Source organism: Mustela nivalis (assembly GCF_964662115.1).
Source record: "Mustela nivalis genome assembly, chromosome: 12".
In the NCBI taxonomy this organism is placed as follows: domain Eukaryota; kingdom Metazoa; phylum Chordata; class Mammalia; order Carnivora; family Mustelidae; genus Mustela; species Mustela nivalis.
The window spans coordinates 30,363,185-30,376,639 of NC_139031.1; positions in this window are offsets into that span (position 1 = coordinate 30,363,185).

A 13,455-nucleotide genomic window follows, 5' to 3' on the forward strand; every position below is an offset into this window, starting at 1 on the left:
ACTAAAATATAGAAAGAGGGCGCCTGGGTGGCTCAGTGGGTTAAGCCGCTGCCTTCGGCTCAGGTCATGATCTCAGGGTCCTGGGATCGAGTCCCACATTGGGCTCTCTGCTCAGCAGGGAGCCTGCTTCCCTCTCTCTCTCTGCCTGCCTCTCTGCCTACTTGTGATCTCTGTCTGTCAAATAAATAAATAAAAATCTTTAAAAAAAAAAATAAATAAAATAAAATAAAATAAAATATAGAAAGAACTTCTAAAATTCAACAGTAATGAAACAAAAACCCACTTTAAAAATGGGCAAAAGATATAAAAAAGATATACAAATGATAAGTATATGAAGAGATGATCAATATAATACTTCATTAAGGAAATGCAAATTAGAACAGCAAGATAGCACTATTCACATATTGGAGTGGCTAAAAGTTAAAATACTGACAATACTAAATGCTGAGAAAGACATAGAAAAGAAAATCTCATTCATTACTGGTTGGTGCATGAAATGGTACAGCCACTATAGAAGACAATTTGGCAGGTTCTTAGAAAACTAAATGTATTTTTCCTATTGATTCAGTAATTGCATGCTTTTGTATTTACCCAAATGATTTGAAAACTTATATTCACACAAAAACCTCCCCATTGATATCTATAGCTGGTTTATTCATAACTGCCAAAACCTGGAAGCAACTGAGATCTCTCTCAGTAGGTAAATAGATAAATAAACTGTGCTACATTTGTAAAGTAAAATATTATTCAGGGCTTAAAAAAAAAAAAAAAAAAACAATGAGCTATGAAGCCACAAAAACACATAGAGGAAATTTGAATGCATTACTAAGTGAAAGAAGCTAATCTGGAAAGACTATTTACTATACAACTCCAACTATGATATTCTGGAAAAGGCAAAACTATGGAGACAGTAAAATGATCATTGATTTTAAGAGGTCTGGAAAGAGGTTAAGATGAATAGATGGAGCATAGGGAAATTTTCAGGCAGTAAAATTGTTCTGTATCATACTGTAATGGTAGACACTCATCAGTATACATTTGTCAAAACACATAGATTGAATAATATACACGATGAATGTAAACCATGAACTTTACTGATAAGTTGTATTTAGAACTTAAAATTACCTGGAATAATGAAGTAGTGGCATGTCTAATGATTAAGATTATGTTGTATCTTTTCTATTTCTAGGTTAGTTCTTGTTAAGCCTGTTCCAATGTCCAAAAATCTTGATGTTTTATCTCCTTTTCATGACGGATATTAAACTTCTATAATTTTTCTCTTGGCTTGCAAAGTGGACAACTGAATAAATTCCTAAATTATTATTTTATACTTGACCAAAGCATTAAATTTATTTCCTTCTTGAACAAATTTTGAGACCTTTGCTTTGTGAATAGAAGGGCAATGATTTTAGAGTTTGTGGCCTTCATTTTAGGCATCTGCACATGTGTATCTAAACCACTCTCCTTATAAAGTTGTGAATTATGACATAGGGCTGATTGGAAAAGATGACCTTTTCAATTCAAATCGTTGTGTAAATTGTCACTTCTTTGTAACAGCTGAGCCTACAGGGCAAGAAAGAGTTAGTCAGATGTTTATTTCATGGAACATGATTATAGAAAATGCACCTGCCATGCTATGGGCATGACTTTTTAAGGAAATTTGCTTGTTTTCATATTTAATATAAATTATGCAAGACATTCTTGGAGTACAGTTTTGGTGCTGTAGCCAGTTAACTTCAGCACTCATTGGTTGTCTAGAGTAGAATATGCAACCTAAGGATGATTAATGTTTAATAAATAATACATATATAATAAGAGATAGCATAAATTCTATTCCCAAAAGTATAAACACAGCTCAGAGTGTGAAGGCATTATAGGGGTTATGAGCATGGACTCTGGAGCCTACAACTTGAACTAGAATCAGATTTCTGTCACTTACTAGTTCTGTGACCTTGGGAAACCATTTAACATCTCTGTGCCTGAATTTCTTCCTTTGTAAAACAAGGTTAATAATGTCTTTGCCTACTTAAAAGTTAATTATGGGGATTAAGTCGGCTAATACCTGCCTGGTATATAGTAAGCTGTCACGATGGTGATGACAATGATGATGATTATGGTTGTTACTTCTGTCAGTTTACTGACTTAAAAGGCATTTTGTTCATTACCTAGAATTAGGTATGGGGCAGGTGCTTTCAGAGACATGATTGGTCTGTTAGGAAATAGTGTAAAACTGAATTCATTTGGACAAAGGAAAAAATCAATATTTCTGATAAAATATTTTATTTCTTTCAATTATCCATTTTTAAGCACATACTTTAATTCACACAAACATAAATCATTTTCCTTCCTTCATTCATTAAAATGTATTTAAAGGAAGCAGTGATATAGAGTGAATAATAATCAGACTTACCTCATATGTTATTTCTACTCCACTTTTTGACAATTATTTTTAATATTTCTGAGTCCATATCCTCATACATATATTGGTACTTTTAAGTTATAGGAAATAAATGAGATAGCGTATGTATAACACTTTAACCTTGTGCTGGTTCCTTTCAAAGATGTTCTGAAGAATAAACTTAATAAAAAATAAAAAATAGTAATTTACATTAGCATGAGAATTAGTGGAAGTTCAAAAAATTATTTGCTTAAAGATATTAGGTATGGAGGGGTGCCTGGGTGGCTTAGTGGGTTAAGGTTCAGCTCAGGTCATGATCCCAGGGTCCTGCAATGGAGCCCCGCATCAAGCTCTCTGCTCGGCAGGGAGCCTGCTCCACACACACCCCCACCCCTCCCGCCCCGCGCCTGCTTCTCTGCCTACTTGTGATCTCTGTCTGTCAAATAAATAAATAAAATCTTTAAAAAAAAAGGTATTAGGCATGGAATTAAAACTGTCCCTGGGACATAGTAGTAAGTTTTTAGTACCTATATTTATTTGTCTTATCTTGACAGCAAATACAAGTTTTCTTGATCAGAGGCAGACCAATTATTTACTTACAGTAAATGTGTTCCCAGTGTCACATTTCTCCATCGAGTGACATGATCAAGGCAGATGTCATCAATCTACTACAAGAGAGAGACACTGAAATTATGACTTTCAGAGTTCCCTCAGAACAATTCCACAGCTCTCTCCCTTTCCTTTGGAGAGAGGGACAGAAATCTTTACTCCCTAATGTAATTACACCGTATCTGGGAAGAAAAGACGAAGATCTTTAGATTGTTACAAGACTTTGTAATATAAACAACTGACCTTGTGTGTGTGTGTATGTTTTATCCTTTGAAAAGGGAACAAATGACTCCAGGAAAGATAAACTTGTAAATCTGTCTAGGGTATTTCCCTGTCTTTCACATTCAAGACTTGTTTGCTATCCTTTAACCCAGGTTGCCAGTAATTTTTGCTAAAAAAAACCTTGACTGTGTAATAACATGAAAATATCCACATTTTTTCCTAATATACAGCAGGTACTCAGTAATGGCTGACTGGTTGGAGAACTGAAGGCAATATCTTGTGATATTGCAGAATAAATGAAGAACATGTATATCCATATATGGATAAGACTTTCCCTAATCTGGGCCCAACCTATCACACTAATGGCATTTTCTACCAATGTTCCATCCATTCTACCTTCCAGCCAAAGTGACCTTACCAACTTCTCATGATCCAATACTTTACTACTGATGATCTCTTGTATTTTTCATCTCTACCCAGGCAATGCCATACTTCTTTTTCAATCCAGCTGAAAGATTAGTTATTCTGTGAATTCCTTTCAAGTTTCCCCAAGATGAATTTGTTGGTCTTTCCTTTGTTCTCCCACAGCTTTCTGTTTATATAGTGGTTAACTGTTTAGACAGACTATGGTAATATGACTTATTACTAACTACCAAGACTTTGCAAGTTTAAACTTAAGATTTTTACTCGTGAAACATACAACAGATTAAAAAAAATGCCCTGCTCCCAGATGATACATGTGAATTTCTAGCAATTAGTTTACCACTTCAGTCTTCCCAGTGTAGCAGTAACTTCCTTGGTATTGTTAAGCAAGTTTGCTACCATCCTTGAGAACACTCATGGATAGTATAAAAGGCCAGAGCAGCTATTCATAGCCCCAAGAGTTACATCAATATTACCTACTGCCTCTGTAGTTAGTCATTCCACCATTGTTTAAATGGCATAAATTTTAAAATAAATAACCATAAAATTTTGAATAATTATTTTTTTATTTTCCCATATTTAGTTTGTCATATAAATAATATTTTATGGTGTAGGTTTTGGAAAGTTTATTCTATTGTAGGGATCTGGTTAATTGTCTGATTCAATTTGATCCTCAGAGTCTTTTTTTTTTTTTAACTTTGCTTTGTATTATAAAATATAATATATAGAAAAGTTTCTGAAACATAAATGTAGAGTTTAATGTTGTTATAAAATTACTAATCATTTAACCCTCACCTATCCAAGAAATAAAATATATAATATACCAGTTTCTCTCTTAATTATTGTAGCCTTGATAAGTTTTTAAAAGTCTTATTAGCTTATATCATTTTCTTCTAAACTTTCTTGCAAAATATTTTTTTAATTTTAATTTTCCAATTAACATCTTTCATGAAGACAGAGCATTTTCTTTTTTTTTTTTTTAATTTAAATTCAGTTAGCCACTGTATAGTACATAATTAGTTTCATATGTAGAGTTCCATAATTCATCAGTTGTGCAGGGTTTCTTGCAATACATTATTATAAAAATGGATCAATAAACTGATAAAACACAACAGAAAGTCCAGGAATGGATAAAGTGACATGATTTATGACAAAAAACATTGATACAATCCATTGGGCAAAATAAAGGTTTTAAACCAAAAAGTCTGATATACTGTATAAGGAAAAAATTAATCTTGACAACTATCACATTAAATGAAAAAATAATTTGGAAAGAATCATGAGGATAAATGTAAAAGGTAAAAATTTTTTTAAATGTTTCTATATGCTGGCTTATTGAACATAATAACAAAAAATAAATTAATTTTAAAATGTTTCTAGATAAAACATAAGAAATATCCTCATGATCTTAGGATAGGCAAGGTGAAGAGGATACACAGAACACTAACTTTAAAGAAAAAATTATTTTTAAGTTTAAACTTAAAATATTCAACTTTGTGCATGTCTCCAAATCATATGATGAACAATTCAGTATCACTAGTTGTCAAGGACTACAACTAAAATCCACAACACTATCATAAATCCACAAGAATGGTTGAAATGAGAATAGGATGACAACTGACTGAAACTCACATGTATTGCTTGTAGTTCTATAACTGGCACAACTACATGGGAAAACTTTTGGTAATATCTATCTACTGAAGTTGACAATAGCTGAGTAATTCCATTTTATGTGTATATTGAATAGAAAGTAGTGTTTATGATCAAGAAAAGACATAATGTTTATAATATCACTATTAATGATAACTAAAAGTTTCTAAGTAATCCAAATATCAATCAACAGAAGAATGCATAAAGAGTTATGGCATATTCAAAGAAAACAATTGCTGGAAACACCAGCATGGTTGATTCTCACAAACACAATTTTGATCACAAAAATGTGATACAGAAAAAGTATATATTGTGTGATTTTTATCTTTATAAAACTTTCACAGACAAAAGTGATCAGAAGTGTGATCATCTCTGAGATGGGAACTGACTAGGAAAATCTATCCCAACAGTAATGCAGTGGAGGGAATATTCTGGGAATGCAAGTAATATAAATCTTGATATGAGAATAAGTTGAATGACCAACACCTACATGTAAAGCTTTTAGCTATATTCTTATAAAAAAGTGAGCTATATCTGTAACATTTATACACTTTAGCATATGAAAGTTATATCCTAATAGAAAGGGGAATATTGTGTGCCTGAGTGGTTCAGTCAGTTAAGCTTCTGCCTTAAGCATGGGTCATGATCCCAGGACCCAGACTGGGCTCCCTTCTCAGCGGGGGTCTACTTCTTCCTCTCCATCTGTGTTCTCTCTCTCTCTCAAATAAATAAATAATTTTTTTTTAAAAGGAGGAAATATTTCCTTGGCTTTTGCATTATAATGTAAATTTTAGAATAACAACTTTAATAATATTTACTACACAAAGTTGGTGGAAATGTGATCAATTTAGAGAAAATTGACATCTGTGCAATATTAAGTATTCTAAATGCAAAAAATGACATATCTTTCCTTTTTAAAATTCTTTTTCATTTTTTCAAAGATGTCTTATATTTTTATACATGGAGTTTTCATATACTATGTTAGATTTATGTTTCATAATTGCTCTTTTTGATGTTATTGCAAAAAATGATTTTGTTTTCACTGAGAATTTCTTCTTATTTCTTCTATAACTCACTGGACCTTGTACAGCTCTTGGTAAATAATAAAGTTTTGATTCATGTTTATGGAATCTGACACAGAGGTAATAACACAAGTCAACTCTTATCTTTGCATTTTCAACAATTCTAAATTAATATGTGTACCTGTAATGTGATGATGTACAATACTTTTTAACAAAACCTGGAAGCCTCAAAATAATAGTAACCACTTACAATCATGACAAATATTTATTGTGTATTTGCAGTATGCCAAGCACAGTGTGAAATAATTTACATATGTAACCATAATTAACATTCACTCAAACGTAAGATTTAAATTTCATAGTTATACTCTTTTTATAGGTTGGGAAACAAAGGCATAGACATTAATAGTCCTGATACCACACATTCAGTTAGAGGGAAAGCCAAGTTAGTGATCCAGGAATTTCTGACTCTAATGAGAATGAGTTTAAATATGATTTAGTTTCCCCTTCATTAATTATAGGATTCAGTATGATTATTGATTAAAACATACCAAAGCTTCCTTATTACATGCTTTAATATAACAAAGACTATTTATAATCCTTTCCATGTGGGGCTTAAGTGTTTTAATCAAGTGTTGATTAAGCTCAAATATTGATTAAGGGCACATTTCATCATATTGAAAAATAATCCCACTGTAAATAGACTAACTCAAATAATTACTATTTCCCAAATAGTGTTACAGTCTGTATTATATGTTTAATGTGGATACAAAATAATACTTAAATCCAAATTTGCTCTAATGGACTTGTTCTTTAGTAGAAAACACAGTGCTTTTCCAAGTGACCAGTAAATTTAGCCTCAGTATTTTAAAAAATGAAAAAAAAATTCTGTACTTGGTTAAAATTACATGAAAGTTTAAAAGTATAAAGTGTAATGACATATATGTGTAATTGATGCTTTTATAATAATAGTAGTCACTGGACTTTTCTTGATATTATTTTGTAAATAAGTTAATTCACTGAACAGAAATTTGAAAGTAAACTAATAAAAACATCTTTAGTTAAATGCAGTTCACAAAAAAAAAATGCAGTTCACAAAAGAGGATTATGATTTTCACAGCAGGTAAAGCATTTCCAAATGCTTCCAAATTTCCAAATTATTTTTAAAATGTCAATAAGCTAACTGGTTTTTACTAAAATATAAACCATATAACCAAAGAGAAGTTCCTGATTCTGCACGGTGAGGAAAAGAGAATTTCTTAGATAAGACCACATCACTGTATGGTTAATGGTGGCAACCACTTCAGTTTGGAGTGAAGGATTTTACAGTAGTAAAACTAACTTAATGAGCCAGTTCACTCTTTGTCAATCATACTGTTAAAATCTGCTACTGAATATTGTAGGGAATTACCATACATTCAGTTTATTTGCAGCCTCTGTCCTGTATATCAGTAGAACTTTCTTTTTCTCAGAGAGATGAGACAGCAACAGCACAGTAAATCTGAAAACAACAAAAGCAATTATACTTTTTTTTTTAAAGATTTTATTTATTTATTTGACAGAGATCAGAAGTAGGCAGAGAGAGAGAGGAAGGGAAACATACTCCCCACTGAGCAGAGAGCCCGAGGCGGGGCTCAATCCCAGGATCCTGGGATCATGACCCGAGCCAAAGGCAGAGGCTTTAACCCACTGAGCCACCCAGGTGCCCCAGCAATTATACTTTTTAAAGAAACAGAAAAATACACATACACTCACCCATGACACACATAACACAAACTTCATGAGCTTTATTTTAAAACTTCATTCTATAAATAACATATTTCAATAAGATTAAAAATATAGGTCATTTTGCTTATTTAACCCATTCATGATATATTGAATTTAAACAGTGATAATGTGTAAGAAAATATCTTATTAGTGTCATCTAATTTAATGAAATTTCATCTACATCTGGAGCCTATACAAAGGAGATTAAATTAATACTTATCATCTTATTTGGGAAATCATTAATCTCCTTTATCTAATAAAACTGTCATTAATGCTTTTAAACTTAAAAAACCACCCCCCCCAAATTCTTTTGAAAGGGTAAGTCAAGAATGACAGCAGAAAGATGGCAGAAGAGATACCTGACTTTCTCTCCTCCCAGGAATGTACTGAATAGACAGTTACATATGGATTAATTCCCTCTGAGAAAAATCCAGAAACTAGTTGAGAGACTCCTACATACCAGTGACTGAGAAGATACCTATAATGAAACAGGTAAGAAAGCTAGGACACCCTCATTCCATAAATGGCACCCTTGGCACAGCACCTTACAATTGGAAGGGAATCTCTAGCTCCCAGTTTCTCCCTGGATGAAGGAACAAAGTGTTTGGACCACACAGTTAGCATCCCAACTTTTAAGGCTATTACCAGAATGACTGACCCCAAAGCACCTAGCTCTCCATTCATGGAGGTCCTCAGAGACCACAGAAAACAGGCAGTCTTGAATGGCTATCCCTCCAGGCTCAGTGCAAAAGGATTAGGCAAGGCAAAAATGTCCAGCTTCTGAAGGCGTTATTGATTATGTCATCAAGTTGGATATATAAGTATTTTATATTATATTACATTATTTTTATATATATAGATAGAGATGGTATTTCTGACTCACCCATTAAATTATATGGGTAAAAATTGAAGGGTAAAATAAAATGCCCATTTGAATATAATTTTATACTCAACAATTGGTTTGTTCTTTAAAAAAATTTTCAATCTAAAACATATATTAATATATCTATGATTTAAAGTTTCAGATTATATTTGTTATGTCATGTTTATATGTCTTTCTTATATTCTTTTTCTAGATTTTAGGTGTTTCCTCAATTCTATACTCAGTAAACCAGAACTTTTTCACATTATTAGTATCATCAGAGGACTCTTATGTTTTAAATTTTTATTATATAGCTTATGGTTAGCTTTATTCATACTGATGGGAATAACTTTATATCCTATAGTTTAAAAAAAGATTATTTTCATGAAATAGTGCATGCTATTATTGCTATTAACTATATCTCACTTTTTATTAATGTAGACAGCCCTGTAAATATTTGAGACTCAGGATGCATATGAATCTATTTTGTGCAGAAAACGTATATTGCTTTTTTATTCTGTTAAGTCCCAAAGTTAAAATTCAATGTTATGGTGATGGTGGAGGAGGGGGGAGGTATGTGAAAGGAGACTAATTGCCCCTTAAAATCTCAGGGGCAATAATCCTCTATGCATACTCTATCACATAACAGGTGTTCTTCATTTTCCATATATTCCACTAATGTCCAATAAAAAATGTCATCTACTATGTGTAGTTTGGGTAGCAAATGTACAAATTCACATAATTTCATTCTACATGTTTGAAAGCTCTAAAATAAACACTTTTTAAAGCGTGGTCACAAGTACTTATGGGTATGTTGAGAGGCATGTGTATAAAAACTATCTGTGCATTTTTAAATTCTAATTCAGAGATGGGAAATTTATGTAAAGATTCATGTTCAGTTAGTTAGTTTCAATCATCACCCTTTGGATGCTCCTCCTCTTTTTGCTTTCTCTTTTATTTCTAACCTCTGCTATTCTTTGATCTATATTCTTGGTTTTTTTATCCTTCTAGTTGTTGAAGGCATTTACTTTTGTGTGTGTGTTTGACAACAGAAAATACTTCTGTTTAATTCTCTCCTTTTTCATAGATCTTACTATGTTCCTATAATATTGTCATGTGCTTAGAAGAATAAAAACAAGAATCATGCTGAATGATCCTAATGGATATTATAAGAAGTTAGTCTGTATCAGTCAATGTATAATTAGTAAATTGAACAGGGAAATTCAATGAATATGAAAAATTTAGAACTGTGTAAAAGTTGATTAACTACTAAAAAAGATAAGAAATCACTCTAGGATATGGCAGCAAAAAGTGGCTTCAACACCTTGGGCTAAGGAAAATGTAAATAATGAAGAAATAGAGAGGAGGGTCCCTGAAAGGCTGAGAGTCAGACAGTTTCTAAGAGGCTATTGCTCTACAAGGAGACACTACTTACGGTGAAGAAAAATTTGCTGGAATGTGCCCACTGTTGTACGGAAAGGCCTATTACTATTATAATAAAGAAGGTATCTGGAGGGCATCAGCATAAGAACACAAAAATTGTGACCGGTGTGATGAATGCATGCCAGTAATCTTGCTGTAACACTGAAAATCATGAAAACAGGAGGAATATAAAATTGCTTCCTCCTCTTCCAGCCATGCAGTGTCCTGTGGCACCCTGCACTGGCAGAAAATAACATGTAGCCAGCAAACGAAAAAGAAATGTAGGTCTGGTTCAAGAGAGCAATGTAGGAAGACTCTGAACTCACCTCCTCCACAGACTATACCAAATTACACCTGCTGATAGAATAATTCTTCCTGAAAAAGAACTGAGGGCTGACTGAACAACTGCTGAATAACCAAATACAGAATAGCAAGACAACAGCAAGAGAGATGCAGACATGGTAACAAAGGAATCCCCACCCCAACACTTTGAAAACCAATGGGAAGGGATAGTACTGAGGGACCAGGAAGTAATCTCTCTGTCCTTAGACGCAGAAAAACAGTCACAATTTGAAAGAGCAAGTAACACATAAAAGAGACAACAGTACAACTCCGCCAAGCATCAGGGAAGCTACAGGAAAGCTCTCCAGACAGAGGGACTGGAGAATGACATGGTTTACATTCCCACCCCAACTTAAAAGCCCTATGGCAGGATCTTGACACCTTAATGGGCAGGTCCCGTCCTCTCAGAGTGCTTGTGACTTATGCAAGCCCAGAGTCCACAAACTCACACCAGCTCTAATAGCACTGGGACACACACACACACACACCCTGGTTTAAAAGGGCTAAGGAGGGCACCTGAGTGGTTCAGTTGGTTAAGCAACTGTCTTTAGCTCAGGGGAGGATCTCAGAGTCCCAGGATCGAGCCCCACATCCGGCTCCCAGCTCCATGGGAGTCTGCTTCTCCCTCTGACCTTCTCACCTCATGCTCTCTCTCACTGCCTCTCTCTCAAATAAATAAATAAAATATTTAAAAAATAATGAATAAATAAATAAAAGGGCTAAGGAGCTATATTGCCCTCTCTTCCTTCACCCTAAAATCCCAGACTGAACAGTCTGGATGCCATAAAGGGCAGGTTTGGATGCCATCATTGGAGAGTCCTGATGTCCTAATGGGTGGGTCCAGGCACCACAACTGATGGGTCCAGCCATCACAGGGCGCTAGAGATCTCAGCAACCCCAGGGTCTACAAGCCCACGCCTGCCTTGGTCACACTGGGCACAGAAAAAAGGCTCACAGCGAGCTTGCAACCTTATCAAGCCAAGATCCTCAAGCTTATGCCAGCCTCCCGATGGAGCTGGGGCACAGAAAATGTGCTGTGGTTTCATGTGGAATTTGTTCTGTTATTGTTTTTAACTGTTATTTTAAATTTTTGTTTATTTTTTTAAATTTTTAAAATTTGTATTGTCATGCTTTTTCTTCTTTTTTTCTTACTGGTTTTGTTTGTTTCTTGTTCTTCTTTTTTCTTGCCTTTTCTCTCTTTTAAAATTTTTTTCCTTTTATTTTTTATCATTTTATTATTTTTTCTTTATCATTCTATTGTTTTTTTCTTTATTCTTTTTCTAAAAATTCATGGTTTGAAAGAGTACACAAAACCACTCCTTCAACTTGAGAAGTAGTCTAATCCATAGAAATAAACACAGAAAATCAAGCAAAATGGGGAGACGAAGAATATATTCCAAAAGAATAAGAAAAAAACTCAGGAAAAAATGTAATGAGACAGAGATAAGCAATATGCTTGATAAAGAATTTATAGTGATGATTGTAAAAATACTCACTGGACTTCAAAAAAGAATAGAACTTGGGGGGTGCCTGGGTGGCTCAGTCCATAAGCATCTGCTTTTGGCTCAGGTCATGATCCTAGGGTCCTGGATCAAGCCCTGCATTGAGCCCCATATCAGGCTCCTCACTCAGTGGGAATCCTGTTTCTCCCTCTGACTGTAGTTCCCCTCTTGTGCTTTCTCACTCTCTCTGTCAAATAAATAAGTAAAATCTTAAAAAAAAAAAATAGAAGAACTCAGTGAGATCTCCAAAAAAGAGATAGAAAATATTATGTGGTACCTGGGTGGTTCAGTGGATAAAAGCCTCTGCCTTCGGCTCAGGTCATGATCTCAGGGTCCTGGGATCGAGCCCCGCATCGGGCTTTCTGCTCAGCAGGGATCCTGCTTCCTCCTCTCTCTCTGCCTGTTTCTCTGCCTACTTGTGATCTCTGCCTCTCAAATAAATAAATAAAATCTTAAAAAAAAAAACCCAAAATATTAAAAAGAATGAATCAGAGTAGAAGTATACAATAATAAAATAAAAAACATATTAGAGGGAATCAACAGTAGATTCAAGGATGCAGAAGAACATATTAGCAGTCTGGAAGACAGAGTAATGGAAAACACACAAGCTAAACAGCAAAAAGAGAAAAGAATTTTTTAAAATGAGGATAGATTAATAGATATCCAACAACATCAAGCAAACAAATATTTCACATTATATAGGTCCCAGAAGAAGAAAGAAAGAAAGGCATAGAAAACTTATTTGAAGAAATAATAACTAATAAATCCCCTGACCTAAGGAGGGAAATAGACATCCATGTCTAAGGGGCACAAAGAGTCCCAAACAAGATGAACCCAAGGAACCCCAAACAAAGATGAACACCACAGCACATTATAATTAAAATGTTGGGGCACCTGGGTGGCTCAATTGGTTAAGAGTGGACTCTTGGTTTTGGCTCAGGTCATGATGTCAGAGTTGTGAGATTAAGCCCTGTGTTGGGCTCCATCTTCAATATGGAGTCTGCTTAAGTTCTCTCTCGCTGTCCCTCCCCACCCATCAAGTAAAGAAATAATCCGAAATAAATTTAAAAAAAGAATAGTTATTTGTTTAACAGGACTTGGCCTTGCTATCAAAATCCTAGTGGTCTGAAATTATTCTCATACTGGGCTTGAAAATGGTTCTGCACAAAATCCAGTTTTCCACACTTTAATTATCATTAGATCTGCCAAATCATAAGTCCCAAATGGAAATGCAAC